General features: G+C 51.6%; 1 pseudogene; it reads right to left on the reverse strand.

Annotated features, from left to right (window-relative positions):
* Window positions 1-1,990: 1,990 nt before the first annotated feature.
* LOC143438767 (taste receptor cell protein 1-like) lies at window positions 1,991-12,303 on the reverse strand (annotated as a pseudogene).
* Between the last annotated feature and the right edge of the window lie 545 nt (window positions 12,304-12,848).

The raw sequence follows: 12,848 nt of genomic DNA on the forward strand, positions 1-12,848 counted from the left end.
AAAAACAAACAAACAAACAAAAAAGAAGCTGAGGGCCCCAGCAGCCAGTTTTGCTGAGAAGCAGAATCTGCAGGGTGAGTGGAAGAACAGCTCTCCCCAGGTGGGGAGAACACGAGATTGGAGAGTGATGACAGCTTTATCTTTTTGGTAGCCTACCTATGCCTTCTCTCCTGGCTTGCTAAGGGGGTTGAGCTGAACCAACTTTTAGCCCCACCTGTCACCTCACCTGAGGTAGACTGCTGGGAATGTTCAGCCAGCAAGTATTGGCTTGCTTTTTTTTTTTCCAACTGCTGTTTTACATGTTCTCCGGGCCTCTTCTGGCGGCCACCTCCAGACACCGACAGTACAGCCCTTTCAGGTACCCCTTGTTTATTCAGCAGGAGGAACGGTAGAGTCAACCATTTCTGGCTGGCCAGGATGTCTGGATTGGCAGGCAGGTGGGGCGCCTTGTGTAGTCTAGACATAAATCCTTCGGCAAAGATGCAGTGACCTTAGGTTGCTCTAGCCAAGCCCTGGTCTTAGGGCTGAGCTATGCAGTGGACTCCCAGGGGGCCCAGGCAGAGGAACACGGTACTGAAGGATTGGCATCCACAATGACTACTGTTTGCAGTCTGGTATCCTCTAACCAAACCCCTTCAGAGTCATGGAAACTTTCTAAGAAGACAGCCCAGGGATTTGAGTGCCTGTCACTTCTGGATCTACATAGGGAGGCAGCAATGCATTCAGGGAAGCCTGGGGCTGTCCTCTTCATACTCCCAGGAAAAGGGAGGCCACTATCTCAGGGATGATAAAAGGGATGACAAAGAGGCAGGTCTGGGTGCTCCATTGGTTCCTTCTCTCAAGGCCAATCTGTTTCGTTTCAGCTAGCTAGCAAGTTCAAAGTTTCCGTGATGTGTGGGTGGTCCCCCCTCTCACTGGGTCACTCCTAACCCCAAAGGGTGTCCAGCTTCAGCCCTGGCCTGGAGCCCTTGGTATCTTCAAGTTGAAGACCACGTCTGACAGAACGGACAATATGGCTTGACTAGAATGTTTCCCCCACCCCACTCTCATGGTCTGGCTGATGGTTCCCTTCCCTCACTGAGTCTCCCAGCTCTTTTGCAGTTTGGGGAATCTTGGGGCTGCTGGGTCAGCCTTAGTATAAGACCTCTGGCCAGACCAGCTAACCATGGAACCTGAGTGGCTGAATTCCGGCATGCAGTCTTACTCTCTGGACTGGTGCTTCTTGAGTCAGGCTTCTGAGCTGGCCTCCTATGGTTGCTCTCTTCCCACTGGTGTTAATTAGGTAAAATACTGTCTAGAGCTGAAAGCAAATTCTCATGCCAACTTCGTTTCTCACCCTTGTACACAGTGGAAGGCCCAGAGCCAAGCATCTTTGAAAGGCTACCACCCCCTTCAGAGGCCACCACCTTCAGTCCCACAGGACCAGTCCTGCCCCTTGATGTCATGGCTGGGACTCTGAGTCCCTCCAAGGATAAAGGTTTGTAGGCTGAACTTCTCTCTGCTCTGTTCTCTGGGGCAGTATGAAGTCTCTACGGTCTGTCCTGAATGGACCCCACAATAAGGGCTTAATGTACATGAGCATTCGTGCCTCTAGCTCTGTGCTCTGTGTATACATACTGGCTATTGGTCTCTCATCTTCCCAAGTGTGGTACCATACATAGGTAGTTTGTGGTAGCAGGGCCTGCATGTTCCATGAGACCTGGCTCACCTGTGCATGCTGTAGGGAGCCTGTGGGCTTGGCTTTATATGTGAAGGAAACCAGTGTCCACTTCCTGGAGAGGTGGGGGCTGAAAGAATGTGAAGCCCCAGACAAGGACTAGCTTAACAACATGGGAGTGAGTGTTTCCCCAGTTTTATGCAGTGTGGAGGTTGGGTGAAGCAGGAGCTTGAAGAAAGTAAGCCCAGGCTTGCCCCTTCTGCTCTGGCCTCTTGCAGCTTTACTCCTCTGGGTTGAGGTACTGTCTGGAAGCCCTGGGTAAGGTGAGGTGACCTAGGAGAGGTATGGGGTTTGCTTCTTGGTGAAGGGAGGAGCAGCACAAAAGGCTACCTGGAGGTAGAGAAAAGGGACAAGCAATGTCAAGAATAGTTTTGAAACAAAACAGCATGGTAGCGCATGTCTGTAATCCTATATCTCGGAGGCTTAGGAGGACCACTGCAAATTTGAGGCCAGCTTGAGCTATGCAGTGAGTTAAAGGCCAGTCAGGGCTACATGGCAAGAAACTGTCACTCAAAATAATTGCTGGCTAGTGCTACCCTCCCCCATCTACCTGACCATGGGTTAAGATGGAGGCCAAGCAGGAGAAAAGAACTTCACATCATCTGGGGCCCTTTTAAGGGCCTAGAGTGGTCATTGACAGCATCCTTACGTGGCAGGGAGGTAAGACTCCTCTGCACGTATCCATTCTCTGTCCCAGTTCTTCCCTTATGACCAAAGTTCTGCTTTTGTGACCATAGCCCATGCCACGTGGCTTCTAGGAGGCGCCAGCCTGACTACCCCTTGCCTTCTGCCCAAGGCAAGGTGGATCCCTGTTATACGTACTAAAGTGTCTCATTCTCTAAAGAGTCTGATTCTCTCTCATCTGTCTGATTCTCTGATCTGTCTTCTGTCTGCCTCACTTTTGTTTCTTCTACAGTATTTAATGTAGGTTGCATTGATTGTATACCTTCTAATTGTGTTTGTGTTTTGAAATCCGGCATGTCAGTTATGGAGGTCTATCAACTAGCTTTTGTTTTAGTGCCCTGAGTTTTCAAAAAATGGCTGCATAGAAAAATTGGAGAATTCTCATACTAATGAATTAAAAGTATATATGATGCTCTAGAAACACACACACACACACACACACACACACACACACACACACACACGAGAAGTAGCCTTTATATGTCTCAGTTCTAAGCCATGCCTCTAAGTCACACCTTTAATCATGCCCTTAGGTCTTGTCTCTAAATCACACTCTTAAAGTCACACACCTTTAATCTCACACACCTTTAATCTCACACACCTTTAATCTCACACACCTTTAATCTCACACACCAAAGGAAAGTCCTGGGTATCTGAAGCAAGATGTTATCAGAGTGTGCTCAGCTGTTGTAGGCTAAGTAATATAAGTCTCATGTCAGGGTATATGGCTCAAGATGGCTGCAAAGCTGATAGCCGCTCTCTGCTAAAAGTCGGCCCCCAACAACGGACCCCACAACCCAGCACTGTGGCAGAAACTCAGGAAGAGGTTTGGCAGATCACTCAGATATCCCCATACATCACTTCCTTAGGGCAGCCACGGTGATTAGCTTCTGCTTGCCTGCCAGAAGAAGGGCCTCTGTACTGTGTGGGGTACTGGTGTTGCTGTGGTGGGGCTTCAGTCCCCCAGTGCAGGCCCTCTATTTTGGTAGCTGAACTATGGAGGTGCAGTCATGGGGTTCAACTCAAGGCCCCCGGGGTAAAGCACAGCTGTTCTGGCTGGCATGTGCTGGGCGCTCAGGTTCAGATGCACAGCAGCTATTGTCCCTTTGTTTAAGATCTCAAAGGCTCAGCCTGTTTCTTAGGAAGAAGCTCTTGTCTGACCAGACTCACCAGGATGAAGAGAGATGTGATGAGCTGGAGCTTCAGCATGGCCCCACCCCTGGGGCCTCTCGAGGCTCTGGAGCTGGGGGCGCCTGGAGCAAAATGGGACACTGAGTGGATTTTCCATCCTCAAAGCTCTCAGAGACTTCTAATTGTGGTGGCTGTTCCCAAGACACTTGGAGCCTGTGTCCCCTGGGGCTCATAGGAAAGATAAGAGTAGATTTGGCCCTGCAGTGCTGTGTGGAAGAGGAGAAGGTCAGGGAGGCAGAGGGATGGAAGATGTGAACAGAAGGACAGGCACTGACCAAGGACTGGGAGGAACATCTCCGTCTGTAGACCCTCAGTTTCCTGTAGGGAGCCCAGGGCTTGGAGCATGGAGTCCTGAATGATGGCCTGGGCTGGTGCAACCCCAAAGAAGGCACTTTGCACTCTGGCAGTCAGTGGTTCCTGGCTGAGAGGATCGTCACAGGCTTGGGGGGGGGGGGGGGGATGGAGAGATACAGAGAGACCCTCTCATCCAGCCCCAGGACCCACCCTCTGAACTGAACACTCACTCGAATTCCTCCACCACCACTTGACCAAAGTTCTGCAGAGGCTGGAGGACTGGAGTTAGCTGGGGTCGGGAGACAAGGAGTGTAATAGCTTTCCACAGTCTAGCCCAGCCACACACCCTTCCTCGCTCCCTCCATCCCCTCACGTCACCCAGTCTGTGAAGCTCCTAGGACTCAGAACTAGTCTTGTTCTCCAAGGCCTTGGTGAAGGGGTGATCCAGGATCAACAGCCACACGTCATAAAACACCAGATCTGCTTTCTCCCCTGAATCAACAGGGGTGGGTACGGGGATAGTAGCCTGGACTCCTGTCTTCTGAGAGCTCTGGGATAGGACCACACCCTGGCCCAGGGTTGCTTGCCCAACCCCCACAACCCTCATCCAGTGGTCTTGAGGGCCTGCCTTTGCTGCCTGCTTTTGTTAGACTCATGAGCTAAGAGTGACTTCTATTTTTAAGTGGATGAAAACTGTCAGCAGTAGGAAATTGTATGACGTGAAAAGTGTATGATACACAATTTCCGTGTTTGTATATGAAATTGAACTGGAACAGAGCCAGCTCATTCACCGTGACACACCTCTGTTCTGGCTGTGTTCTCCCTGTAAGGACGGAGCTGGGAACCACAAAGGGCAAAGAATATTCTCTAGCCCTTTGTGGTAATCTACCAACCCACGCTCTAGTGTGTCTACTGGAAGGGTGATGGCCTGTTCAAGTGACAATAGGAAACCTTGTGTTCTTTATGGTCCCTGGTCTCCCAGGAGGGGCTCCATGATGAAACTCAAGCCCCTGCTTGAGTTTTGCTGTCTGTTAAGGGGATGGTGAGGTCTTAGGTTGAACACTGAGTGGCCAGACACACGGTATGTTGAAAACTAGCTCTGAGAGAGTCAGGGCAGGGACCCAGACCAAGGCCCCATTGCTGGGAGCTACAGAGCAGAGCCCACCAGATGGAAACACTGAACATGAGAGGCTGCACAGGGGAGGGGCTGAGACGGCCACTTAGCGGTGAATTAGCACTTCCTAGGCTGAGGGTCTACAACAGAACAGCTCCAGGTTGTGGCTGCTGGAGCCTGAGAGGCCTTGGATTTCTCTGATGTGGCTGGATAAGCCTGCCTGACTCTTCCTCTCAGGGGGCCTCACCTCACGGGGAAGATGCAGTTCTGACCTGGGTGATAGAGGTGACCACTCGTCTCCTCCCAGGACAGAGGATTAAGGTGAGGATTAAAAATTGAGTAGACAATTCTGTATTCTGAGCCTAGATTTCCCACAGACCTCTGGACTCACTTTTTCCCTATGGGCTGACACACACGCTTTGCTATTTAGGTTCCCTTCTCAGGGGACAGTAAGACCTAGAGCAGCAATACATGGGGCCCAAGCTCACTTATCATTGGCCAGTATGCTGGATTTCTGGAGGGTGGGGTCTGTTAGATGATGGGCCAGGTGACTGGCCAGACCTTGGAGATGGATGGGGACGGGGCTCTTGAACTTGTATTCCGAGTAAACTCTCACCCACTCCTTCACGTTGCTAGGGAAGGGTGGAGAGTGCAGTATCATGATAGCTTTGTCAGTATATGCTTCTAGAAGCAAGTTTGGGGCTCCTAAGTGTGCACCCAATGTTCTTTCCTCCGAGGGTAGACCTCGGTGAGGCTGTCTCTAGACAGCCAGCTTAGACAGAGTTCTTACTGGTGTTCTCCAACCTATACCTGAACCTCCTGGCTTTGGGTCAGGGGTGGAATTGCCCTAGAGACATGTCTCCAAGACAGTAGCTAAATAGGCTAGGTAAGTGGGAGTGGGCTGGCCTGGGAGCCTGGACAAACCAGCTGGGATTCTCAAGCCACCTGAATAGAAGCAGGGGCTGGTCCTGGACTCAGCCTTGTAGAATCTTGAAACTTCATGGGTGACCTAGGATGTCCTGGAGGTCAGGTTAGCTGGGAGCTGCCTGACCTAAGGCCCAGTATGGGGTGGGCCGGGCTTGAGACAAGGTAAGGCAGGACCTGAGAACCTTCCTCAGTGTGGCTTCCTAGGCAGGAATCGATGGTGACAACTTGGCCAGTGACTTCCCTCAGAGCTTTCCCTTCCCTCAGCCAGCTTTACCCTCAGGGCACTGCTGGGTTTCCCTCCATGCTTGCCTTCCCACATGCCGAGCTGGTGCGGCTCTCAATGGGCATCACTGTACCAATCACTAAAAGCTATAGAGGCCCGTTGACAAGGGAGGCAGGGAGAACAACCCAGTCCCAGAAGCAGGGGAGGGGACACCTCACCAGCCGGAGGATCTGCTTTTCCAGCAGGATAAAAGGCTGAGAACTAGGCAGAAGCAGCTAAGGTCATTCATGTTGTACCCTGCAGAGACACACACAGCAGTCTGGGAAGTTGGAACAGCTCCCTCTCTCACCATGGCCTATTCAGGGCTTGGGCAGATTGAAGTGGATCCTCCATGGAGGCTAGCCAGCATCCTCCGTGGGCAGGTGAGAAGGCAAGGGACAGGTGTTTCTCTAGACTCACCATCAGAGGAAAGGCCATGGTCAGCCAGGGACAGGTACCCAAGCGACCATCTGGAGGACTTCACTTTGCAATACAAAGTCCAGAGGATTTCTAGGGCTGAGGGATCCGGAGGACCAAAAAACGAGGGAGGCTTTCACCTCTGTAGAGCCAGGCCTACAGGAAACAACTAGTGGGGACAAGATGGGCCTGGCTGGTGCAGGAGGTGGTGTACTGAAGGGGAGAGGCCCACCTACTAGCTGCAGAGAACATGGCCCCTGAGGTGCTAGGCAGGCCTCCTTGGTAAATGGGGATAAAATCCCTTTCCTAGGAGGCTGTTGGAGGCCTGAAGGATGCAGACGGGAACGCACACAACAGGTTTAAGTTCCCTTGCACTCCTAAATGAGCCGGTTCTCATGGGGATACTGGGAAAAACTGGGGTAAGGTGTTACTCAGAGGACGAGGCTGACTGGGAGCTCTCAGGAGGTCTAGTAGACACAGAAAAGTAACCTTAGCTGCAGTTAAAGCAGTAAAGGACTCTGGAGTCAGGAAAGTTTCTGAATGCCTAGAGGACATGGGCCAATTGCTTGTGTCTTGCAGGAGGCAGCCTTCAGGCAGCTCTCAGGGAAAGATCTAGAAACCGAGCAACCTCGGAACCTAAAATAACACCTGCCCTTGCCTGAGATCACCTGTGCTACCCCAGGGCTTGAAAGATGAAGTGGGCTCAGGGTCACGGCATGGAATCACAGAAGCAGACTTCAGTTTATTAAAAGGGAAAAGTTTTGCAGCAGCTGAGACCATGGCCTGGATAACCCCCATCTCTGGAGGCAGTCCATTTTCCAAGCAGCCCAGAATGAGAGTCTCACCCAAGGATTTACATTTATTTACATATCATTTACGTGACCCTGTCCCCAGGATAAGTAGCTGGGCCACTCTTTGCCTGTTTTTTTTTTTTTTTTTTTTTTTCCACTGTACTCAGACAATCCCGTCCAAACCCAACAGCTGGAATTAGGAAATGGCAGGAAGGCAAGCTGAGGTCATGGAGCACAGATGGTAATGGAACCAAATGTGGACCTCTTATTCACCCTTCTAGGCTAAGATATTATTCCTGGCTGAGCAGCCTGGGCTCAGGGACACACACACACACACACACACACACACACACACACACACACCCTGCTAACAAGGCACGGGTCAGTTGAGAACCACACACACTCACCGAAACAGCAGGGCACTGACATTCTTGAAGTTGGAGAAGGCCTCGTGATAGATGAGCTGGAGCTGAGGCAGAGGCATGAGAGTCAGTGTGTGCACCCCTCCATCTGTGCTGGCCTCTGCAGTGGTCTCGTCCCTGATCCTGGTTCAGCTGGGTCTTTCCCAGGCTCTTCCCCTCTAGTGCCCTGAGGTTTGTGATTTCTTTGTACTGAAATCCTCACTGAGATCCATCTGTCCCAGGTCTGCACATATGCAGGATTTACCTCTGCAGTCCAGTCACCCTGGGCTCTGCATCCTAACAGCTGCCAGCCTGGGCGGCCTCCCCCATCCTCATTTGCCATAGAATCCTTTGTCAGCCCCTTCCTGCAAATTTCATTTCCCCCAAATAATGGTCCCCCTGCCCAGGTGCCTGGGAAGCCCTTTGTTGTTTGATGTGGCTCCCTTCTGTCCACCCCACTTAAAACTCTCCCCACTGCCAGGTTTGGTGGTGCTCGTCTTTGATCCCTATGCTTAGGAAGCTGAGGCAGGTCCACTGTTCCCACAGTGGGAACTTACTCAAGTGAGAGAAAAAAAAAAAAAAAAAATCCCAAACCCAAACCAAAAAAATCCCCACAACCAGGCCAGATGTGGTGCAGATGTGGTGACTCAGCCTTAATAGCCCTTTGGAGAGGAATACCCAAGGACCAATTCAAGGCCAAATTTGGCTACTTAAAAACTCAAGAAGAGGGGCTGGAGAGAGGGCTCAGTGGTTGAGAACACTGGCTGCTCTTGCAGAGGTCCCGAGTTCAATTCCCAGCATCCACTTGGTGGTCCACAACCATCTGTAATGGGATCCAATGCCCTCTTCAGGCACGCAGGTCTACATGTAGATAGAACACTCATACATAAAATAAATAAAATTAAAAACAAATACAAAAAGGGGCTGGGCAGGTCACCTGGGAGGCAAAAACAGGTGGATTTCCAAGAGTTTCAGGCAAGCCTGGTCTACACAGTGAGTTCTAGGCCACTGTTGTCCCAAAGCAAAAACAAACAAAAAGAAAAAAGAGAATGATTCATTGCTGTGGTACAGAGTGGTCACTTAGTTCGGGCATTGGCACTTCACCCAGTAGGTGGTCAGCCTGCAACATTCCTTCCCACAGTTCGCCTATTGTCTCCTGAGGTGAATCGTTCAACAAACAGAACCCTGCATGGCAGGTGAGAAATTCCTGGTCAGAATACCTTCCCTGCTCCTGCTTCAAGGATGGAGCTGTGCCTCACTCAGCCAGGGGATCAGGGTGTGGTCCCAGATGAGACTGTGTGCTGATAAAAGCCAGCAGCCACGCAGCGAGAATCTGCTCTATTTCTGGTAGGCGAAACATACTGAAAACCGAGCACACACACACACACACACACACACACACTGTGAGATTTTTTTTCCCCCTCTGTAATGACTTCAAAGAAGTATTTCTGCTTAGCCTCTCCTCCGACTCTCGGGAGCACAGCATGGCACTCATTAGATTCTCCTATTTTGTGCCTATTTTGTGTTGGGAGCCACAACCTATATAGTGTGTGTTATGGCTGTGCCTGGCAGCTCAGAAGGAAATCAGGGCAGGAAAGATGTCCTCATCTACATTCTTCTACCCAGCGAGCAGGTGCCACACCTGGTAGCAGATAAGCCGTCGCTCCAAGGGTACCAGGTTCCAGGCAGCTTTTGTGAAGCGGTTGTGGCCGATCCTAAAGGTCACAGAGTGAGTCGTATGACAAGGTCCTGGAGTGGAGAAACTCAAGTCCTGCAAAGACATATCCTGGCCAGGGTAAGGGAGGGTAGAGGCCAAGGTAGGACCCGCATCCACAGATGACTCTGTGAAGCCAGAGCTATGTGGGGTAGAGTGTAGGCCGCTGACCCCACTCAGCTGGCCAGGATGGCACCGGCCTCAGCCTCTGGTACCGGCTACTAGTGCACTGTGAATGCGCAACTCAGTTTTGGCGCCAACCCCTCCCGAACAGGGTATGCTAATGAGGAACCACAATCCTGACCAATCACCCCTCCCAGGCAGGGGTATGCTAATGTGGTATGCTAATGAAGCACTGCAATTCTGACCAATCACGCATCTCCATGTGCTTCCCCCCCCCCCAGGGTATATAAGCAGCTCGCCCTGGGCATTCGAGGTCTCTCCCTGAAAACTAAAAGAGCGCTTCTACAATAAAGGCTGTTGAGAAGGATCCGGTTGTTCGTGTCTTCCTTGCTGGTCAAGTGGGCATGACAGTAGAGGGAGGGCTGGAGAAATATTGGAGGGAGAGCATGGGGATTTGGATTGGGCTGGTAGGAAGCCATGGCTCAGGGTGGCTGGGTTGTAGAGCCAGCTGGGGTGCGAGGTTTGAAGTTTTAATGGAAGAGTCTGTAGTTGAGGGTACAATCACAGATGCAGGAGGTTTAGAAGAGTCACTGGCTCCTGTGGTGACAGAGGAAACCTGGACCAGGATTGAGGTCCCTGATCTTCCAGGAGATGAAGACAATGGGGGCTCTGTAGCTTTCAGTATGTTAGACATCCAGGGAAAGATAGGCAGTCTTAAGGAGGTACTTGGAGCCAGTACTACAGATGAGGATGCCTGTGGCCTGGAGTGGCCATCCCTCCCTCCATGCGGGCACTGGTATCTGGACAGTGGGATTGGGGATATGCCATAGCAGGCATGGAGGTCTAGAGACTATAGGGGAAGGGGAAGCTTTACTTAAATGCCCTGTTGGTTTAGATGCAACACTTTTCTCCAGTGTTGCAGAGGCAGGAACTGTCCCACACAACCTGAAGGCCTTGTTGAACTTCGGCTTAGATCCATGTACGGGAGAAGGCAGTGGTGGTGACATAGTAATTGTTTCTAGAGTTCCAAGGGCCAAGATTTTCTCTACAGGATCAACCTCAGAGGACACTGGCTGAGAGTCAACAGCCATGTAGGATGCAGATGTGGTCAGGGTTGAGGGAATTGGTTCAGGTATGACCCTACCTGAGGGGTCAGGCATTGGGGGAGACTCCTGACCACCCCCCCCCCCTTCTGTAGAAGAGTCTCCTGCCCTCCTCCCCAGGTCCTCCGATTCCCTCTCAACTGAGTTGATTTCACCAGTGATGTCTGTCAGGATGCCCAGTAGAATGCTGTTACTTTGCTGAGCTGATGTACCAGGCACTGGGGGAAACTGCTTAGGGTCTTCAATAGTAGAGAGAAGGGTCAAGGTAGAAGCTGAGACTTCTAGGAAAGCTGCCAAAGAAGAAAGGCCTGGCTTTTCACTGTCTGGTGGGCAGGGCTGGCCCCCAACCTCTCAGATCTCACCCTGGTACATCTTGCTCACTTGGGTACTGGAGAGTAATACCTGGGCCTGATTAGACCCCCAACCACAGAACTAGCCATCCCTGATTCTAGCCAGGCTGACACTGGGATCTCCTTACCCAGGAATAGGCACTGTAAGGACAAAGGAAAAATGCCTTTAGGATTTGTCTGTCTATCTTCATGCTGATGACCCCTATGTCAGGGACCCCCTCCCACCCCCAAAAAGAAGATGCAAGTGGTTGTTGGGAGCTGAGAGTCTTGCCTACTCTATTCAAACCACCTGTAAGCCGCCGACCTGACGGCTGACTAAACGGAGCCGCAGGTCTGTTGGCTGAGTGAAGTGCTGCCGCTTTGACTGGCATTCGCGCGTCAGCCGCTGACACGGCAATCCAAGATGGCCGCTGCTTAGGCTCAGGTAGTAACTTTGGAATTTGGCTCCAGCCCCTCCCGAACGGGGCATGCAAATGAGGTACCACTAGGGTACCACGAACCTGGCCAATCACCCCCTCCCAGGCGGGGTATGCTGAGGTGTATGCATATGAGGCACTGCAAATTGACCAATCGTGCACCTCCATGCACTTTGCTCTGCCCAGGGCTGAGAGTATATAAACAGCCCATTCTGGGCATTTGAGGTCTCTCCCAGAAATCTAAAAGAGCGCTTCCAATAAAGGCTGTTGAGAAGGATCCGGTTTGTCGCGTCTTCCTTGCTGATCTAGCGGGGGGTGGGGGGGGTGGGGGGGTGGCGCAACAACCACCTCCGAGGCTTTCAAACTAACTTGATGGAGCTGGAAGTGCTGTCTGCTTCTCCATTGTGGGTAAGATTGTGACCTGACCATGTTCCCTGCATACAGGGTTCTTCTTAGGGGCTGCCTGGGAGGTGGAGGTATGTAGGGTCATCTCTGAAGGCTCTGGGGTTAATGCCGAGCCTACCCACAGCTGTATAGAGCTCCCAGCAGGTGATCCTGAGTGCTCTCAAGAAGCCTGAGGTCCCCAGATCTTTCCCTAGCACCTCTCTCAGGCTGGCCAAGGTCAGAAAACCATGGAGACGATGAAGTTGGAGTCACGGAGTTCTCTGAGGAGAGGATTCTACCCTCCCCTACAAGTAAGCTGTGGTGATGGGGAGACAACACCTCAGCTCACCTTCCTCATCCCTACTCACGTACCAGCCAAGAGAATTCCAGCTGCAGGAAACCACTGCTTGTCCATAGTGCAGGCTCCTGCCAAGACTTCTAAGGATGCAGCTTCAGGCGACAGATACAATGATGCCTTTTGCAAGTCTCCTTCAGGAAGGACGTCATCAGGCTTGGGTAGAACTCAGAGTAGAGCCCTCGCCTAAGATGCCAGAGGCCCTGAGTTCCACCCCATTACCCAGATGTCCACTTCTGCCGGTAGCTGTCCAGAGTTCCGCCTACATAGCACGGTGCCCTGAAGCTGCCCTAGTCACCAAGTGGCCTCTTGAAACACCCTTGTCTTGTGGGGCTGCAGACTTCAAATAGGGACCCATGTACCTTTCCCACAGCCTGGAGTTTATTATGGTTAAACAAATTTGTTTTGAGAAATAGTTAAAAGTCCTTGGGCACAGAGGAAACCCTGGGTGAGTTAAGTCCTGAGGGGATGTGCTGGTGACAGGGGTGTGGCCGTGTGAAGGATGCCAATGCCTCAGCCATGGGAAATGGCAAAACCTTCCCTGGGCTAGGCTCCCCTACAACCGTTTCTAGTGGGATTTGTTAAACCTGTGTCCGCTGTATATA

Source organism: Arvicanthis niloticus, chromosome 26, assembly GCF_011762505.2.
Source record: "Arvicanthis niloticus isolate mArvNil1 chromosome 26, mArvNil1.pat.X, whole genome shotgun sequence".
In the NCBI taxonomy this organism is placed as follows: domain Eukaryota; kingdom Metazoa; phylum Chordata; class Mammalia; order Rodentia; family Muridae; genus Arvicanthis; species Arvicanthis niloticus.